The 21,429-nt window shown below is 42.8% G+C and overlaps 1 non-coding gene across 1 annotated transcript; it reads left to right on the top strand.

Moving 5' to 3' along the window:
• The first annotated feature begins 3,594 nt into the window (after window positions 1-3,594).
• LOC127753559 (small nucleolar RNA R71) lies at window positions 3,595-3,701 on the top strand. Its single transcript, XR_008012616.1, has one exon. It is a non-coding gene; the product is annotated as a small nucleolar RNA R71 (small nucleolar RNA).
• Window positions 3,702-21,429: the final 17,728 nt, after the last annotated feature.

A 21,429-nucleotide genomic window follows, 5' to 3' on the forward strand; every position in this document is an offset into this window, starting at 1 on the left:
AACCATGCCTTTTCCTCCTTTTTTTTCAGAAAGGATTTCTTTTTTAGAGAAGAAAGCTCATGAAAGCATGGAGAATTTATTTTTGTGGTAGTATGGAAATGGAATGGAATGGAATATTGCTAGCTCCTAGTGTAGCAGTTTAGCACGTGCATATATGTGGGTGTATAATCTTGGTCATAGGGCATGAGAAGTGTCTACACAAGTCACAAGAATTTGACAAAGTTCAATGGAATAGCAAGTAACCAAAATGTACATGGTTCAATCATTTTGCCATTTTGTACATTCCTTGCCATTTTGTGTGTCTCCCTGTATGTTCCACATGCACAAGATTCTTCTATGGTTTGCAGGGGAATGGTTAGTTCACGGCAGTTGTACAAATGATACCCCGCATTTGGCAACGGGATTTCATTTGTACAATCGGGGAAAAAGTATATCAAAGATCCATCTACTCCATGTTTAAGAATGTGCCATTGCACTAGATATTTCTCATCAATACAAGGACGAGCGGCTGAGATGAAAGCAATCTGGTTACTAACGACCCCTAGCCCTTTTGCTATCCGAGTAATCAGAGAAGTGCACTCAACAGGAGCAGAAAATCTTATACTTTCTAACCATTGTCTTATCATACATTTCTCAGGAGAAACTTTGATCTTTCTAACCATGGCAAACATGATAATTAATTCATCCCCCCTAATGGGTCTAAGATCACCTCTAGGAAACAGAGTCATAGAAATCCATTTGTGCATGAGCCTAAGTGTAGGATTAGGGATATCATTCGTCCTAGGTTTCTTGCATATTGGAGCACCAGAAATGTCTTCCCAAAACCTATTTTTCTTGAACCTAGAAATTTCTTTCTGGAGATCGATTTTACAGGAATCGTGAAAACCAAGAAGAGTACTTAATCCTTTCCATGTAAGTGTGTATTCCTTACGGAAAAAGCGAAAGGAAATTCCATCTTCTATTTCTTTCAAAGTGCACAGAAATTGCAAAGTAAGCAAATGAGAATCAGGCTCATCTACCACAGCAAATCTCTGCCAACCAACAGCTTTCCAAATAGCACGAAAATCAACATCCAGACCTATCTTTTTCAGTAGCTCTGGTGAGTACTTTCGCGTGTGAGCATACTCCCGGTCACTCAGCATGTAGTAGGCTTCTTTCTTGATCATCGACAAGGTCGAGGTCGGTGTCGTTCAGGAGACGTCGCGGAGTGTCGGCATCCTCCATCGAGACATCGGCTGATGAACGAGCACTAGACTCGTCATGATGACTTGACGAAGAGCTGGACCCCTTGAACAGACGAGACAGTCGCCTCTTCATTCTGCACAATGGAGCAAGAACGGACTAACTCGGCGGGGGTTAGAAATAGCACGACACCCGCCGATTAGTTTCACCTAAGCAACTTGTATATATGCAACTAAGTTTTTGAATTTGAGGGAAACTATCAAAGCTTGAATGAACTTGAGAGCAAACTTTGGAGAGGGAATGTAAATGTGTTGAAATGGGGTGGAGTTCCCTCTCCCGGCCGGTTGGCTTAACTAGTGCACCCACAACGGATAAACTGACCTGTTGGGCGCACTAGCCGTCGCCTCAAAGAAAGAGGCACCTGACCGTTAGCCTGGCCGGTTCGGCCGAACCAGGGGATTCGGCCGATCCCCTGGTGGGCCCAACCGGCCCCACTTTCGGCCGTTGGGTTCCAACGGTTAGTGTGGTCGTGAAACAAAGAATCTTCATTGAAAATTTTATTTTGGTTTGCTCTGAAAATTTCATTTGAAGAATTTCCTCAAAATTCAAAGATCCTAAATGCAATTTTGAAATTCAAACATGTATTGATGCAAAAATTTCAATTGTGGAAAAAAAATATGCAGATACATACCAATTTACCTGTTGGCGAAGGTTGCGTCATTTTAAGTCCGACGTGCAAGACCATACCTCCTTCCAGTTTAGTTCACGGATTTCCCACCCGTCTCCGGAGGTGATGGAGCGGGCGTCTTTGGCTTTTCCTTCCACACCTTCTTTGGTTTCGGTGCGGAAGACGGCTTCCTCTGAGCCGGCTGCTCTAGCTTCTTGGCCGGTACATTTGATTTTGCCGGCGTTTTCCAATAACGGTTCCTAGGCATCGTTGTTTCCTTCTCCAGGAAATTCTGCATGAAGTTCACCAGGCTATACGTCTTGGGTGGCTCCACTTCGACCACTTGAATGTTATGCGGGTTTGGCCCGTACTTTATTCTGACCATGGAGCATTGTTCAGTCCTCAGCTAAAACTAAAATTTCTCTTCCTTCCCGTATATGGAAACGGATACTTCCCGTCCCCACATCAATGTTGGCTCCTGGGGTGTTAATGAACGGACGCCCCAAGATGAGCGGCGTCTCTTTTCCTGTGTCCATGTCCAGTACCACAAAGTCAACCGGGATGAAGAAATCCCGTATCTTGATCGGCACATCTTCCGCCGATCGAGCAGGTGATCGAATTGCTGTGCCCCGATCGAGCAGGTGATCGTGGGACACCCGGGATCCTTCTTCTTTTCCGGGAGCTTGTGGAGTATAACATTGTTGCATTGCTCAGTCAGTTTGTCCACCTCCATTGTTGGGAGTGGTCTCTTGTTGTTGAGGATATCCTTGAGATAGCGGGCATATGTTGGCACTTGCATAGCATCCAACAATGGCACGTTGATGTGAATCTTCTGGATTACTTCAACAAAAAGAGCGAACTACTCGTCCACTGACGGTTTCCTACTCCATTGAGGAAACGGAAGCAATCGTGTGTCGTAGTACTCCTGCGGCACAGCCTTTCTGGCTAAACCTCTTTGTCAGCCGATTCACTAGATGGCGCTTCCTTGGCGATCCCGTTAGTTTCTGCTGGGTTAGGATACGGCGGATCACGAGTGGACTTACCTCTACTCGTTGTGATCGCCTTGACATTTTCAATGGAGGAATCGGGCTACCCCGGAATCCTCCTAGATTCATTTGCAGAGACTAAGGCGGCCAATTGAGCTAACTAAGTTTCTATCATTTTTTTGAAGCTCAGCTGGTTTTGAAAAGCAGAAGTAAAGCCATCTAGCTTGACATTAATATTCTCTAAGACTTTGTCATTGGCAGCTAGCTTTTTGCTTAAAGCATTGGTTAGAGAAGTTACTGTTGTTGTTGCCTCCTTGATAATATGGGCGTGGCTGGTACCACCCCTGACCTCCTTGTGGACGGTACCCATTATTGTTGTTGCCCATGTACATCGCCTCCTCACGGGTCTCCGGGTAGTCATTCCCAGAATGACCCGTGCTGCCGCAGACTTCACACGTGACGTGTGAGTCCAAGGCCTTGACGGTGCCTTGTGGCCGTTTGTCGTGGTCGTCCAATCACTTCATGAGGAGCTCCAGCTTGGCAGCGAGCATTTCCGTCTCCTTGACAGTGTGCATACCTCGCTGATGGGTTTGGAGTCATTCCTCGCTCCAACCCATATTGGAGACCATCTTCTCTATTAAATCAATGGCTCCTCGAACCGTCTTAGAGAAGAAAGCTCCTCCAGCTGCCGCGTCCAGGTGGTCACGGGACATGGGAGTGAGCCCATTATAAAAGTTCTGCAGGATCAGCCAGTCGTCCATCCCATGATGAGGACAGGCGGCCACGTATTCCTGAAGTCGTTCCCATGCTTCAGGAATGGACTCGTCCCTTGTCTGCTGGAAACTCGAAATTCTTCCCCGAAGAGCATTAGTTTTGCCCATCGGGAAGAACTTTGAGGGGAATGCCGTGGAGCATTTGTCCCAGGTGTTGATCGTAGCACGGTTGGCATAAAACCACCGCTTCGCTTTCCCGATGAGGGAAAACGGGAACAGCCGCAACTTGATGGCGTCTGGACTGACACCCTTTATGGCGTACGTGTTGCAAATCTCCAGGAACTGCTGTAGAGGAGCATTGGCATCGTCATTAGGCTTGTCACAGAAAGGGCTAGCCTGCGCCATCTTGATGAGGCTGGATTTCAGATCGAAATCCACGTCTCCCATGTTGATCTGCGGCCCAATGGCCACATTGTCAGTAGAGGGAGTAGCGAATTCACGGAGAGTCTTGTCAGCCATAGTCTTGAAGGTTGGTAGCGCTGGTATGGCTGGTTTCTTTGTCGGGAGAGTTTTCTGTGGAGCGACGACTCGTGGCTTGACGCTCCGGAAGAAAGCTTCTGGATTTTCCTTAAAGTTTTCCGGCAAATTGAAACCAGTCATGCACTACCCTGTTTCCACAACAAAAGTGAAAACAACCAAGGTTAGCCTGCAAAGGGCAGTGATTATATAGAGGTAAATATAAAGTGTTAGTTCTAGTAATCTCTATTATGAATCTTCCCCGCCAACGGCGCCAGAAATGCTTGTTGATATTTCTTAACGACATTACTTGAAATATAATTCCAAGCAATGGCGCAAAAATACTCCTGGTATATTATGGTTACAGAGTTCATCCGCAAGCGCACGGATATACCATTGTAGCATTTCACCGAGTGTATTCCAAGGGTGTCGTATTTATTTAATCCCGTGGAAAGATCATGGTAGAGAGAACCTGACTAATAATTTATATATTATTTATAATAATCATACCCTTAGCAGGGGTTAATATAATCCAAGGGTAGAGTGACACACAAGCAGGAAGCTACTCATTCTCATATAAAATATCTAAGCTAAGTGGAAAGAAAAGAGAAAGAGAATCTATTCCTATACTTCTAGTATACATAGTATACCTATATCCTAGTTATCTGACATACTAGCTAATACCCTCTATCCGATGCCCTCCTGGTACTTCGAGAAACCACCCCTAACTGTCGAGTTTCTTATGATAGCCCGTCGTGACCATACAGCCGGGGCTAAATACAGAGGAGTACCCTCCCTAGGAAATTAACTTAGGACTATATACACGCACGGAGGAATACCCGTACTGAGCTGTCACCATCAACGGCCCACCTCTCATCCGCGGCATATAACCCCAAATAATGATATCTCGTAATCTAGACACCACGCTTAAACTACCAGATACTATTCTAATATCATCGTCATGACATAGAGTAATTGCATATGCAAAAATTATACCCGCACCAAAGCATCTCCCAGATAAGTTAGCAGTATATTCAGTATAACATGAACATAATGTAAAGTTGGCATTCATTTACTCGGAAAGTATTTCAATACCATAAATGTATAAAGAAGAGTACCCTAATATGGTAGAAAGCTTAAAAAAGAGAAGAGAAGAGCTACTATAGCCATACCCAAACTCTTCCAAATGCTTCTGAACTCCGATTTCTACTCTATTCTTATTCCACTAGCTAGATAACACTAAACTAAACGTGAGAGAATATGAGAGAGCTTTGCTTGAGGTGTGTGAGTGAAGTGAGAAGAGGAGCTCTTTAAATAGGCTACCAATGACGGTTGTGGCAGTTGGAATGGTTGGAATTGCCCTCCAACCGTCGTTGGGGAGTGATTCACGCCGTCCAAAAAAAACCATGCATCCAACGGTGCCAGGGGGGTTCGGCCGAACCACCCCCTGGTTCAGCCAAACCAGGGGCCAGCCCAACCTAGCCCAAATTCAATAGGTGGCCTCCTCCATTGCTCTCTTTCGCAGACTTGTGAATTTTGGCCTAATTCATCGTGTCAAATCAGAGTTCTTGGCCCATTCATACATAAGTCTGATTCTCGACATCGTCCGATTGATTTATTGTCTGATTTGATGTCGATTCTCCTTCACTTTATACTTATTCTATACAAAAGGTTAGAGAACCAAATACTAGTGGAATATTATTATTCTAACAAGGATATGCATTGCAAGCATAACTAGTTTTCCTGGACGTCGCCTTATCTCCAAGTCGACTCCCGATCCATCACCGGCAATACTCTCCCGAGGCATTGTGTCACCTACACATGAATCAACCAAAGAAACCATATTCCGAGACCAAGCTATCTCCAACTTGACTCATTGTTAGCAAACAACAATATTACATACGCATAGTATCCATCTAGAAGCCATAAACACATATTAATCATGGATATCCAATGAAACAACTCGAAACCGAAACCGACACAGAGTCGGCCTATCAGACCGCGGGCTGGCCGGTCTGACTATGCAACACACGCCAGTCTGACCGGCAACCACTGCCCGGTCAGACCGGACCCGACAAGCAGCAGCACCTGTTAACACCTATAAAATCCAATCATCTCCAAAACCACTTCGCCAATGATCTCCAAATATCAAAACCAATAATTACATATGCTAATTGTTCATCACAGAATAAGAATAAAAAATACTTTGATTTTACAATCTCCCCCTTGATTAACACATTGACAAACCCATCAAAAATGTTTTGTTGTTTGGAAAAATAAAAACAAAAGTGGTAAAAAGCATACTTCGTGCAAACGCACACATCGTGCTCAAAATCCAAAAGAAAACTTCTCTCACTTTTAAAAATAAAGGAATTCCCCCTTGACCCAAAAAAACACTTAGTGCAAACGCACACATCGTGCTCAAAATTCAAAAGAAAACTTCTCTCACTTTTAAAAACAAAGAAATTCCCCCTTGACCGAAAACATGCACAATCTCTTCTCTTCTCCCCCTTTTGACAATGATTTGATCAAGCATAGGAATTAAGTTCATTAATGTTCTAGAGCTTAGCATATATATAGCACATCAAGTTATGTGTTGCAATAAAAAGAAGATCAACCCATCATATCATAGCAAGCATGCACTAAAGTTTAAACATAAATCAAAGATATAACAATTAAGATCAAATCGACAATAAGAATTCATGATTTCATGTGATTTATAATGCAACATCTTTGCAAGCACATAGGTTGAAGAATAAACAATATATATACCAATTGCATTTATCACTCTTTCTCAAATTTAACTTTAGAAGAAAAACAATCAAGAGACTTTTTAACATTTTATTTGGGCCCTTTTTGTTCATATTTTTCTCTCAATTATTCCAGGTACGTCCTTGTCGTCAAGACTGTTTACAAGGGTTCGGCACCCATTATTTTTGCTCACATCGAATATGTCCTTGTTGTCAAGACTGTTTCCAAGGATTCGGTATTCATCTTTTTTCTCTCATAGATTTTATTCTCTTGCACAATGAGCAATTAAAAACTATTTGAGGAATAACAACTCAATAAAGCACATACATAAGCATTGATAAATCAAACCATATGCTAGTATCAATATTGCATATTTGCTTAATTCAAGTATAGAATTTAAGTGTCATGCATCATCTCCCATAAAAGCAATATCTAAGCTTCACAAAAAAGACTAGAATACATACAAGCTATGCTAGAGACAAATAAATCTTCATAGTATCGCTAGCATGCACAAGAAAATACCATATGAATGAAACAAAGCTCTCTTTTTCAATTTTTCTTATTGTCAAAATTTTGCTTGATAAAACCATGAGGTACAAAATCTCACCCTCAAATCATGCCAAAAGGATGAATTATTCCCAATTCTCCACAAAGAAAAGCAAAGCGATCAGAATCCAATGGTTTGATGAAAGGCAAAATTTGCTACAGGACACTCAAAAATGTGTAATTAGCTATGGGACACCTCAAAGACGTGAATTTACCCGAGGATAGTTTAAAAGTATGGTAATTTGTGAATTTTTTTTGAGAATTAATATTATTTTTATGGAAAATCGCGAAACTAGTGGCCACCTGTGGAAAATCGCAAAAATGGGGTCCTATCGAACAAGTGCAGTTCGATAGGCGACTTATCGAAACCGTGATAGAAGAGACGATCGAACGGCTGCCGTTCGACTAGGACCTGTCGAACAGGGGTCGTTCGACTGCCACCCTATCGAACAGGGGCAGTTCGACAGGAGCCAGTCGAACACCGTCGGTTCGACAGGCTTCCTGTCGAACACCTATTCTTCGACTTGTCCTCAGGCCGATTTTTTATTTGCGATTATTTGTGAATTTTTTTCAGGATTTTTTTTATAATTAATATTATTTTTTAAATAATATTTTGTGGGAAATTGTAATATTTATTTTTTGGTTAAAATATTCGGATGAATGAGTTTATATTTTCATTCTTGTAGTTTCATTATTGGGAAATTGTAGTTTCATTATCTGTATATATTTTTTGTCTCATGGCTTGGTCGCAATTTATTTAATAACGACAGATAAAGAATAGGACGGGATTGAAGACATTGCAGCGGAAGCAGGAATGAGCATAATCCATTGACGCATACGACAACATAACATAACAGAAATCCAAACTAGAGCGATTCGGCGTTAAGCTTCTCTACTGACCCCTTCTACGTCGTTGTGTGCGTAAAGCAACTTCGTGATCCTTCAATCTCTTATACTCTGTTTGCGTTTCAGCTTCAGTTACTCTTCCGCCTTCGTACGTCGGGCTGACCATGTCGATCCATGAAGTAAAAGCACACATCCTTCGATTCCCCCGAAGAATCAATCAAATTAGATGACGGGAAATAAATGTTATGGGAACGTGAAGCGAAATGTAAAGTAATAATTAAGCATGTGACATACAACGAAGTTGTCATCTATGTTGGGACATACGAAGTACCGCCTCCCATATGTATGTTGTGAGAAGGACGTTGCAACCTGGCAGCGATCTCTACAACCGCATTTGGGACGATCAGACCATTCAGGTATACCTAATGGATTTGATCTCCAGTGTAAGCTAGCGGACTGAGCCTAGTGCTCGTACTCCATCCACGCCTGAATGAATTGTGTGGTCATCTCAGGTTGAGTTATCGTTGAAGCTATGGAAGTTCTTCAGACCATATCGATCCACTTTACGTAGCTACATTTGCGGTCTTCTTCCTGTGTGCAGAAATTAATGACCATTGGCATATATAGGTGTTGGCAACTTTTTTAACAAGTCGACAAGCACGATCGCAACACCTAAACGCCTTGCAGTGATATGGAGTCGCCAACCACCTCGATCTAGCCAAAGGGCCAAATCAAGATGGGTTTCGCAAAAAGAAAAGCTAAATTGGCTAGCGGAGCCGATTTAGAGATCAAAATCAGCCTCTAGGCCGATTTAGATTGATATGAGGATAACTACCCGTCTTGTAGGCAAAACAGTTCAGGACAAACCTACAAAGAGGTGTTGCACTCTCGCAGCGGCGGCGGACGGTTTACGGCGCAAACCGACAAAGATGGACTAAACTAGGGTAAAATAGAAAACATGGTAAAAGAACGATTCAAGTAGATTGTATTCGGGGGTTTTACAATGAACCGGCCTTGTCCCTTATATAGGGGTTGGTCTTGCCTTCTACAGGCCCTCCTCCACGTCCAACTCGGGATAGAAACCAATGGAAACACGAAACATGCCTTCCCGAGCAAGGAAACCTGAGACCCGACGAAAACAGACTCGGACTCGGACCTTGACGGTCTGACCGCCCATATACCTGCGGTCTGACCGGCCCTGTGAAGGAAACCCGACACTTTGGCAATTTTCCTCTATTTCGTCCATAGGTGTCAAATTTGGGTGTAAACGCATGCCCCCCTGCCTTTTTGATGAACACCGTGAATCTAAAAGCATGGAACATGTTGTCTTAGGGCGATAATCCAATTACCGGCCATAGGACTTCCTAAGCATCTTGCCAAATACTCGGGAAGTATTTCTTCAAGTATTTCCCATTAATTGCTCTCTGAAAACACCGTCTTGAAGTGTCTTCATCTCCTTCAAAGTCTTCAAACGCTTGTCGATGACGTCTTCAAAATTGATTCCCATCAAGATCTTGTAATCTTCAACCGACAAGTCGTCTTGCTTGAAATACCGAAGAAAACCAAGATTTACCTCAACTGGCAAAACGGCAATTTCAACAATGTTTTATTACTCGACTCGGCTTATCCATTAGCCTGAGCGTAGTAAAGAGAAGAACTCAACAACTTAATATCATAAGATTCGGCAATACTTCTCACTTCCTTGGACATAAAAGAAGCTCCTTTAACATTTGAGGAATACCGAACCTATGAACAATATGCTTCAAAATAAAGTCAATTACCTCCGTACAAGTAATATTCTCGAGCGGCACGGCTTTGGCCCACTTAGTGAAGTAATCCATTGCAACTAGCACGAACCAATGCCCTTTTGATGACGAAGGATAAATTTGACCAATGAAATCCAAAGCCCAACCTCGGAACGGCCATAGTCTAATGATAGGATTCAACACAGCGGTAGGCGCTAATTGAACATTGCCGATCCGTTAACAAGCTTCACTCCCTCTATAACATTTGAAACAATCATCAATTATTTTCGGCCAATGAAACCCCACTCTCCTAAGCAACCAATTTATCTTACGGGCCGATTGATGGGTTTCATGAATCCCTTCATGTACTACTCTCCTAGCAACTTTAGATTGATCATCTAAGTAATACTCCATCTATTTTTCGGCGATATAATATTTAAGCGCTTGCCGCCGAATCTTCCGATCAACCTTAAGTGTAGGATCTTTCAAATATCTAATCGAAGGAAATCTCCAAGCCATTTCTAACTCATGGGCACAAATGTCCGAATTCACAATTAATTTGGCCTTTTAATCAATTGTAACATGCCCCCCAGCCTCCTGTTTGGGATCGGTCAGACCGGCTATGCAAAGCCGGTCAAACCGCCGGTACCATCGGTCAGACCGGCCGTGCAATGCCGGTCAGACAGCCCCTGGTCTATGACTTTGCTAATTTCGTCCAAACTTTTGAAATCAAACATCGGCCTTTAATATATAATTTTTCTTCAGATAATAGCCAGATGCTTGGTGTATCAAATTATTGGACCAAAATTCCTTCTCTCTAGACATATTAAAAAATTATAATATCCAACTAATATGTCTAGATGAATACTAATTCAAATGGCTTTTGAAACAATAATCATCATGGCATCAAAACACTTAGCCAATTGAAGTATGATCAATAATGAATCACCAAAGTCATATGTGTCACATGCATAGATTCCAATAAACTACAAATGTAAGTAATCAACTTGAACATGTATGTAAAATATTAACAATGCCAATGTTCCTAAAGAAAACCACTCTAGAGCAAATCATCACATTGACCATTGACATTAGCCGAATTACTAGTAAGCAAACTTTCATGGCGCAATAAATATGAAATCTATATCTTATATGGTGATCCATAAAAACACATATGATTTGGCTTTAAATAAATATCAAAGAATCATGAGCCAAATCATACTTCAAACAAATTATATGCCAACCTACCAATTCTACTACCTAGAACTGGCATTTGCAACATGTATGTATAATATCAATTTGATAAGCAAAAACACACATGTGCTAGATAGCAAGCAATGTTCTAACATGGCATAGGCATATAACGGTAAACACAATAAACTCATACCTTGTCTTAGCATCCAACAAACGGCGGCTCAAAAGATGTGATGTTGTATCCATCGCCGTTCATCTCTCTTGATTTCTTCATGAGCATATTAATGTCTTGCCCCCCGAGCAAAATCGGCTTTCTAGATTGCGCGATTTCGAAGGCAAGACGAACACCGCACCAACATCCATAGCATCATGTGAAGGAGACTTATCTCTAATGACCGATGATTCTTCTCTCATCAAATTGGATTTATCTCTACTATGGGAAATCACCGATCACTTAACTTTTACCTCTTTGGTTCTCCACACTTGCCTAGGTGCTGTTCGAGACTCTAAATTATTGCATGTCTTGTTCTCCACATCTTCGGCCTCCTTTTCTTTTTGACCTATGGCCCGAAGACGTTGTAGCCTCCTCTTTTGAGAGCGAGATAAGCCAGAAGGTATCCACTTCAGCTGTGGTTGTTTTCCAGGAGCTAAGCAATGATTCTTCATATTTTTGGTCAAAGTGGAAGCCCCTGTGCTGCTCTCAATTTTCTCACTCTTCTCCAATGCTCCCTGGTCAGACCGGCCTCTGGGCCCGGTCAGACCGGCTGTAAGTCGTCGGTTAAACCGGCCAGGAGAGTCGGTTAGACCGGCCGTAGTCTGGCGATCAGACCGGCCAGCTGTCTCGGTCAGACCGCCGATGTCGACAGCAACGGCGTCGGCTTCAGTCTTCTTCACTTGTATGCTTTCCAACGCATCTCCAGTAGGTACATGAACATCTTGAGACTTCTCATTGATAACAACGACCGCCGGAGCTTTGGCTTCTTTCCTCACCCACACCTTCTTCACATTTTTCACCTTTGATCTACTGGACCAATTCTTTTGTAGGAAACGGTCTTGTCTTGAGTTAGATGAATGATTTGGCACTGACCTAGGTGATTCCTTCCACTCTTGGTAATACGGCATAGGTGGTTGATGCATCCAAGGCATGCAATACATAAAAGGATAACCATATAGTGACATTGGATATGGATACCATGGCATCACAACCGGAGGTTTGTGTGGAGTTGGTATAGTTGATGGCTCCGATTGCTTTGATGTTTGACCAAATCTCTTCCTACGAGATGATCTTGGTCCTTTTGAATCACTAGTTTGATTATCAAATCGTTGACCGGCTAATCCTTTCTTGTATTTAGCCATAAGCATCTCAAAAGTGAGCTTCGGCTTTTTGGTCCTTTGGATACTAGATGACTCATCCTTTGCAACTTTATGATCTTCGGCCTTCGCATTTTTGATCCTATTTTTGGGCCGAGGATCCCCAATAATAACACTTTTCCCTTTTTTTTCTCAACGTCAATAGGACTAACAGGGAGAGGATTACTAACAATTCCGGTCTTAGGCATAAGTGTAACCGAAATAGTATCACAAATGACCGATGAATTATCAATCGGTCTTTGCTTCATCAAGCTTGCATCTTTAAAATAATCATGAAACTCATGCTCCATTTGTGACCATGTAGAAATTGAACTAGGAGAAAGCAAACTATACCATGTAGATGCAAAGTTTGACAAAGAAAGAGGAAACAACTTTAACTTAAGCAAATCATCGCTACCGGCCTTACCACATTGATCAATAAAGCGGCCGATATGCTCCATTGTTGTTCTAGCATCCTCACCTGTGAATTTTGTGAAGTTGGGCACCTCGAATCCTTGCGGGTACGGGACCGAATCTACATGTTCAGGATACGGCCTTTGATATGTATGCATAGCTACTTTGGATTCTATTTCACCACTATCCCGCAAGACATTGTCATTATCTTTTCCAACATTCACATGATCGATTTGTGATTCAGTCTTAGGTGATAATGCTATTTCACTTTCACTTGTGATGCAATCCGAACCGTCATCTAATTCGGCTATATCTTCAATGATGCTATTCTCTAAGCTATCAACACAATTCAAACCACCACTTGGTTCGGCTATTCCATCATTATCTAAACTAGTAACACAATCCGAACCGTCACTTGGTTCGGATATTCCATCATTGTCTAAACTAATAACACAATCCGAATCGTCGCTTGGTTCGGCCATAATGGTTGTTGCATCATTATCCAAGCTAGCAAGATAATCCGAACCAACATTTGGTTCGGCTATAATTGTTATGGCATCATTGCACAAATTATTAACACAATCTGAACCATCGCTTGGTTCGGCTATACATGATATTGCACTTTCATCTACACTAGCATTTAAACTATTGTCATCCACTCGGCTTTCCTGAGCCAGAGCTTCATGCAACACATGATCAACATCAAGAAATATCTGGCCATTCAATTTCTCTTTAATAGAATCAAGCAATCCATCATATGCAATGTTGGCCAAATCTTTGTCAGTTATTTTCAAATTGAAACATCGGTTTTTAACATCTCTAAACCTTTCAATATAATCAGCAACAGATTCGTTGTATTCATGCCTAACCGATGTTAAATCATATAACTTAAGCTCAGTTTCATTAGTGTGAAAATAATCATGAAATTTTTGTTCTAATTGAGCCCAAGTATCAATAGAATTTGCTGATAAAGAAGTAAACCATATCAAAGCAGTACCAGACAAAGATAAAGAAAACAAGCGCAACTTACACGCATTCATACTACTAGCCCTACCACATTGAGCTAAGAATTGATATACATGCTCGTATGTAGTCCTACTATCCTCACCACTAAATTTAGTAAATTCAGGAATTTTATAATTAGGAGGATATGGGACAACGTCATAAAAATCAGAATACGGCTTTTGGTTCTCCCTAGCACGATTCTTCGCTTCAACCCCAAATGTAGCCCTGATAATGGCACTAATCAACTCCTCCATATTATTAGGCCCATGTTGATTTGGTGGTGGATTTGGTGGCCTAATAGGTTATGTTTGTGGAGCAATATGATTATATTGGCCTTGTCTAGTATCGGGAGGATAACCCCTATTAATATCATTGTAGGCATTAGGGATATGTGGACTAGCATTACTAACAATATTAACAGGTGATGGATAATAATTAAAATCAGTACTGCTAGCCGTGGTATGAAAACCTGGAGAAACTCCCAGGGAACCGGTCTGATTGGCCTATGGCCCGGTCTGACCGGTGGTCAGTGGTGCGGTCAGACCGGCCACAGGAGGCGCGATCTGGCCAGAATAGGGCACGATCGGACCGGCTATGGTAGGCATGGTCTGATCGGCGTAGTACACGGTCTGACCGGCCATGGTGGGCGCGGTTTGACCGGCAAAGGATGCTGTTAGACCGGTGTCACGACCGGTCATACTGTCAGCTCGGTTTTGCATATAGCCGATTCCTGTGTAATCGGCTGTATAATCACCCATTGACCCCCCCATAGCATTATAAGCATATTGTATAGGAGCAAAACTAGAAGTAGCATATGCATCTACACAATGTTTATTAACATTTTGAATAGCAAAGGACGGATTGGGCAAATCGAGGGTTACCTTTGGTAAAATTACAACTTGAGGTAGCGGGACGTTTCCTCTCGCGATGCCTTGATCGGTCCTAATGTATTGTGTAGCAATATTATTGAACCCGTTCCCGCTCGTCATAGTTGATGAAGAAAATCCTTGATTAAATCCGGCCATATAGCTCATAGCCAAAATTGTTGACCGAATAAATTAATATACGGTCTTTAATTTTTCTCTCGATATGAGTAATACGTGCACTAATCAATTTCACCAAAATCAACAAATAAACTTTGATTTGTCTCTCTGTAGATCGGCTCTGGTATAGCCTGATCTTTTTTTTTATCTATGCACGTATACAGTAATAAAAGGAAACAATGCTCCTGCTGCTTGTCTCTCGGCAGATCGGCTCTAGTAGCCTGATCTTTTCCTCTGTTGCCGTGTGAAACAAAAGGAAAGGAGGCTGCCGAGTCGGCCGCAACTCCCTGATGATGATCTTCAGTACACACGGCAAGTGTTCAGATGGATTCGGTGACGACCAAATAACCTCGCCGCCGATTAGATTAATCCGGCGATACTAGATTAATTTCGGCCGTTTAGCCGAAACTTGGATTTGACGAAACGGTAGCTACTTGATTAAACGAAATTCGGCCGTGATATAGCCGATTAGATCGTTCCCCAGCGGAGTCGCCAAAAATCGTGTTGGCAACTTTTTTGACAAGTCGACAAGCACGATCGCAACACCTAAACACCTTGCGGTGATATGGAGTCGCCAACCACCTTGATCTAGCAAAAGGGCCAAATCAAGATGGGTTTTGCAAAAAGAAAAGCTAAATTGGCTAGCGGAGCCGATTTAGAGATCAAAATCAGCCTCTAGGCCGATTTAGATTGATATGAGGGCCGATTTAGAATGATATGAGGATAACTACCCGTCTCGTGGGCAAAACGGAAGGTTTTCAGGACAACCCTACAAAGAGGTGTCGCACTCTCGCAGTGGCGGCGGACGGTTTACGATGCAAACCGACAAAAATGGACTAAACTAGGGTAAAATAGAAAATATGGTAAAAGAACGATTCAAGTAGATTGTATTCGGGGGTTTTACAATGAACCGGCCTTGTCCCTTATATAGGGGTTGGTCTTGCCTTCTACAGGCCCTCCTCCACGTCCAACTCGGGATAGAAACCAATGGAAACACGAAACATGCCTTCCCGAGCAAGGAAACCCGAGACCCGATGAAAACAGACTCGGACTCGGACCCTGACGGTCTGACCGCCCACATACCTGCGGTCAGACCGGCCCTACTAGCCGGTCAGACCGCCCATATACCTGCGGTCTGACCGGCCCTGTGAAGGAAACCCAACACTTTCCAAACTTTGGCAATTTTCCTCTATTTCATCCATAGGTGCTAAATTTGGGTGTAAACAGTAGGTACATGGCAGAAGTAATGGGAATGAGTGAAAAATTAGTGGAACTTATGACGAAATCATCATCGACAATGTTAGGACACACGAAGCATCTCTGTCCTAAAGTTTGTTGTCGAACGGACCTTATCACCTGGCAACGGTCTCCACACCTACACTCTGGACGATCTCGCCAAGTGGGAAGTCCCAGTGGATTTACTTGCCATTGTAAGGATTTGGCAGTTTTTCGTTGTTCGTACTCATCCTTCCTCCTTAGGTTGTCCGATAATGGTTCGCTGCATGGATATGGGCATGCCCTATCACGTTGTGGATTCATCGTATCAACCCACTCAACGAAGTCGCACAAACTACGGTAAGTCTGAAAATTTTGAGATATTGTAGACACGTGGTTAGCGATGTACATGTTAGACATGTGCAAATGTAGAGATTGCAATACATTGAACAGATACCTGGTAAATGTTTGGGCATTGGAAAAATCTCCTACCGTAGATTTCAGTAGTAAGTGATGTCATGAGTATACATCGATCACCGCATGCGCAGATTGGGCGGTCGCACCATGGTGGAAATAGACCTGCGAGTGGATCTCTCCGCCAATCTAAATGCTCGCAGAATGGAGCTTCCATTGTGTTGAACTCTATGCTGAAGACAATGGGAAATGTAAAGAGGAAAGGTATTGGTGAGCTATTGTTTGGTGAAGGTATGTATTTATAGTGCCGTAACGACTGCAGGAAGCATAGTGGTGAAGATAGGCTTGATGTGTGGATAGACCTCATGGGCACGAGTAAGGGGTATGTACTGAAAGGTGATCACGAGCGAGATCTCGCATGGTCGTTTTCATAACTCTGTAGTCGACAAAGTTGAAAATGGGGTGGACCACGGAGTGACATTTGCGCCGAAAGTAGATCGCACACCACGTGCATGCATTTACGCGTGTGTCGTATAGTGCGCTGCAAAGTTCGCGAATCTTTTGTACTCCGTCGTTGGAAAGGGTATGAAAAAACAATCATCCGAACAAGATTATGAAATAGTACTGATAGTTACTAAGTTAATAATAAATTGTTCACAAATAGTACGGACACAACATAAATGTCTCATTTTTTTAACAGAAATAGATAACTCAAGGACGATCAGTGCCCTTCGCACGCTTGCTAGGTCCCCCCTTCTTCCTACGTCTAATCTGCTCAGTAGGATAAGTCAAATTATCAGGGGGGTGCCTCTCTCTTGCTGCCTACTGTGGTGTCACATCGGGAGCCTGAACGGCCCCGTCTCCTGCGTCGACTGTGTCACCTGAGGTGTTGCGTGCCAGTAATCCATCCCTGGTTCCCCTTGAGGAGGCTCAGTGGAAAAGAAGTCCTCAACGAATGCTGTGCGAGGGGAGTAAGCAGGCATTCCATGATGCGTCGACGCTGAACCGTATTCATCGTCTATTTGCATAAGAGGGAGAAAACAAAAAATCACATAGTTAGTAATGATACATATAATTTGAAACTAAAGCGTGTTATTATTTAAAATGACTTACATGTGTGCTATGTGTGGCCTTGATCTGGCGCACGCGGAGTGACGTGAAGTCCCCATGCTGGTGTGTTCAACACGTTGTCCCCTGTTGGCATGTAAGGGAAGTGTCCCGACGCAAATGCTCCCTGGGTGGGGTGAACATAAGGCAGAGTTTGGAATGCCTAGGGACGTGGCTGTGCCGTGCTCGTCGGGGGTACCCCTGATCCAGCTGACCCCCTGGTGTACTCCGGTGCTGGGGTGTGTTGAAAGGAAGGACGACTGTGAGATCTCCGGGCCGCTTCGTACCCGCGGCGTGACGAGGAGGGAGCACTGTGATCCACGCTGGAACGTCGGGGTAGTGGTGGTGATGCCCTACGGGCAGACGGCTGCACTACATCTGCCGCGCTCCGACAGGAGACACGATGAAGTAGTGCAGCAGCACGGGCACGGAAGTTGCGAAGGACGCTCGCCACGTCGTCAGGACTGACGACCGGAGGTCTCGTCTCTAGTCTTTGCAGCAGGGTGTCCGACTCGACCTGAACGTGCTCAACAAATTCTGCCTGTTCCACAAATAAGCAAGACAATTAAAATTATGATATAGTTGCACATTTATTCAAAGTATTGAACTAGTTGCACATTTATTATTGCACATTTATTATGAATATTGACCAAGTTGCACATTTATAAGAAATACTTAACTAGTTGCACATTTATTAAAAATACTTAACTAGTTGCACATTTATTAGAAATACTGAACTAGTTGCACATTTATTAGAAATAATGAACTAGTTGCTCACATTCCGCATGTTCCACAAATAAGCAAGACATTTAAAATTATGATATAGTTGCACATTTATTCAAAGTATTGAACAAGTTGCACATTTATTACGAATATTGACCAAGTTGCACATTTATAAGAAATACTTAACTAGTTGCACATTTATTAAAAATATTGAACTAGTTGCACATTTATTAGAAATACTGAACTAGTTGCTCACATTCCGCATATTCCACAAATAAACACATATCATTGAGTTGTAAGCTGATCGAGGCTGAGGGGCAAACGTGTCAGTAATCGCCGCCTGGTGAGGGACGGTGCTATCTCCTTGTGGCGGAAAACACCTCCATCGTGTGATACTGCGGTACCAACGAAGGTAAGCCCCATAGTAACTCCCATCATCTGGAGGTGTCTAAAGTGCCAAGTTATCAGCTGCGTGCTCCCACTCTTGTACAGTTGGCTGAACCGTGGTCACAATAACAAGCTCGTAGGAAAGCCCGAGCCCCTTTCGGGAATACCTGCACAGCAAGAAATGGACACATTAGCAAAAATTGTACGTACACATATTTTTTGTTAAAATTGGATTAAGCAAATGTAATGTGTACCAACCTATGAAGACTATCAGCCAAAGCACGACCAACTCTAGGAGGGAACTCTTGATACATGCCCAACTGTTTAAGAACCCTGTGGACATTGTGTGGCTCGATGTGCACGCCCAGCATGAGGTGACAAGTCGTCCTCCAGAGTTCTTGATCCCGCGTGCAAAGGTCCGCGAGACCGTGCGGTGCATGATCATTGACATCGTGCTGTGTGTACGAAGTCCACTGCACACGGTCAGGCATAAGCTGATCAAAGTCAGCTATGAACTGTGTGTACACATGACGCGTCGTCCCGCTAACCCACTTCAGCTGCAACAAGAAGATAGTACTTATGATTAGTTATATCAGGAAATTATTCAACTAGTAGTGAACCGTTCATAATGAGAAGACAAACGAATTAAACAAAAATTATCTCACGGTGTGTCCGCAAGGATCCCATAGTGGGACGATCGTCGAGGTCACCAACTCCGGACTTGTACATCTCTCGCAATCCGTAGTTTGCGTACGAGTCCAGCTGAGGCCTCCCAATGTCGAAGTGCTCGTGCGCCCACAACATGAGTAGCAACGGGCATCCAGGGAGTGAACTTTGCTTGCTGTTCCTCACGCAAGCATCACACAGTCCAGCATATGACACCGCAAGTACCGCCGACCCCCAACTGTACTGTGGAATCTCTACGATAGGTAACTCTGCAATCTGCTCCGCGTAGTGGATGAAGTGCTTGTCCACCGAGTCAGCGTGAGTTCCCGTGAACATCACCCATCCAAACAACCACAATAGGTAAGCGACTAAGTGCCGTCGCACGATCCAGTCCTCCTGGTCATCAATGAAGTCGTCCTGTCGAAACTGATTCTACCAACTTTTCGTCGGCCCGTGCCCATCTGCGAGATCCTCTAGTGCAACAGGCAGCACACCACCAAAACTGGCCAGAAGGTCGTCCGCCCATCAAGCTTGTACTATTGTTGGGCCAACTGCTGGCCCAACTATCGGCAGACCCAACAGATAAGACACATCCTGCAAAGTGGGCACCATCTCTCTAACTGTGAGGTGGAAAGTGAGGGTCTCATGCCTCCATCTATCCACAAGAGCACTCAGAAGCGCCGCGTCAATGTGGATTCGTTTGGGCCTTGCACGTGAAGGCTCGACCAATCGTGCAAAGGTCAACAACCCAGCTGCTCTCAACCTACAACAAGAGAGAGTGCAAGTTATTTGTAACATACCCGAAATTCTAGGACTTAAAATTTCTTGTCAAAATAGTTAGAGGTTAACTTCTCCAATTTTTGAGAGCCAAAAATTTCCGTTTTAATTTAGGTGATGACCAACTTAAACCATTGCATGATTAAAATTTGAGAACAAAATAAAACCTTTTCATTCCCAACATTAGACTAGAAATGTCATCATGCATTTGAGCATACATGTGCATAATGCATGCCTAGGCTCGAGTCCCTTGTGCATTTGGATTATGGTCTCGCTTTTCATAATAGGTCTCATGAGCATAAACTAAAAGGGTTAAAATTACTAAACAAACCTATAGTTAATCTTGGGTGATAACATGTGGACTTAATATTAAACTCAAATATCATCTTCTTAGCCCAAAAGAAGTTTAATGTAATCCCTGCAACAATATTAGGTGCAATTATAAAGTGGGAACTCATATACAAAGTAAAGTAATCCTAATTCTCTAAAATATTATGTGCAAGTTAAAAACCATGGAAAAAAATTAGATAGACAATGTTTAGCACAAGCAATTCACTATAATATTGGTACAAGTTAATAACTAAGTTTAATACCACAAATTAATCCGTCAAAGCAGAAAACTAAAAGGAATCAAATTAAATTTTAATCGGCTAAAGCCATACTTCATCCAAAAGTACATTTAACTGCTCATAAGTGAACATGGAAAATAATTTATTCAAATACTAGATTATTTATCATGCCTAAATATAATTTTTCTAGAATTTTCCTCCTCTGTTTAATCCTCCTGAAAATTCAATCTAGCTTTCTAATAGCCCATCTTTGTTTAATTTCTGTGAGCAGTCTACCCATTATTTTTAAGTGCAACCAAAGAAAATGGAATCCAGATATAATCATCTACCACTAATAAAATCTACACTAATTCTTCTGGTCCACATATTAAGATATTGAGTTGCAAACTTAGGGGAAGAAATAATTCCGGAAATTCATCAAAAACCAATCTCACCCATGTTTCTACCCAGACCTCTCTCTTCCACCTAGTTTACTTCGCCCTGGCCCCACCTGACAGCTACTATAGCTTGCTCCAGCGCTGTCAAACTTTTTCTCCACCGCTCCAGCCGATTAAACAGCCGAGAGAGAGAGAGATTGTTGGCGGAGGGAGTGCTCGACGCGTGGAGCTGACGT

This window comes from Oryza glaberrima, chromosome 10 (genome assembly GCF_000147395.1).
Source record: "Oryza glaberrima chromosome 10, OglaRS2, whole genome shotgun sequence".
In the NCBI taxonomy this organism is placed as follows: Eukaryota; Viridiplantae; Streptophyta; class Magnoliopsida; order Poales; family Poaceae; genus Oryza; species Oryza glaberrima.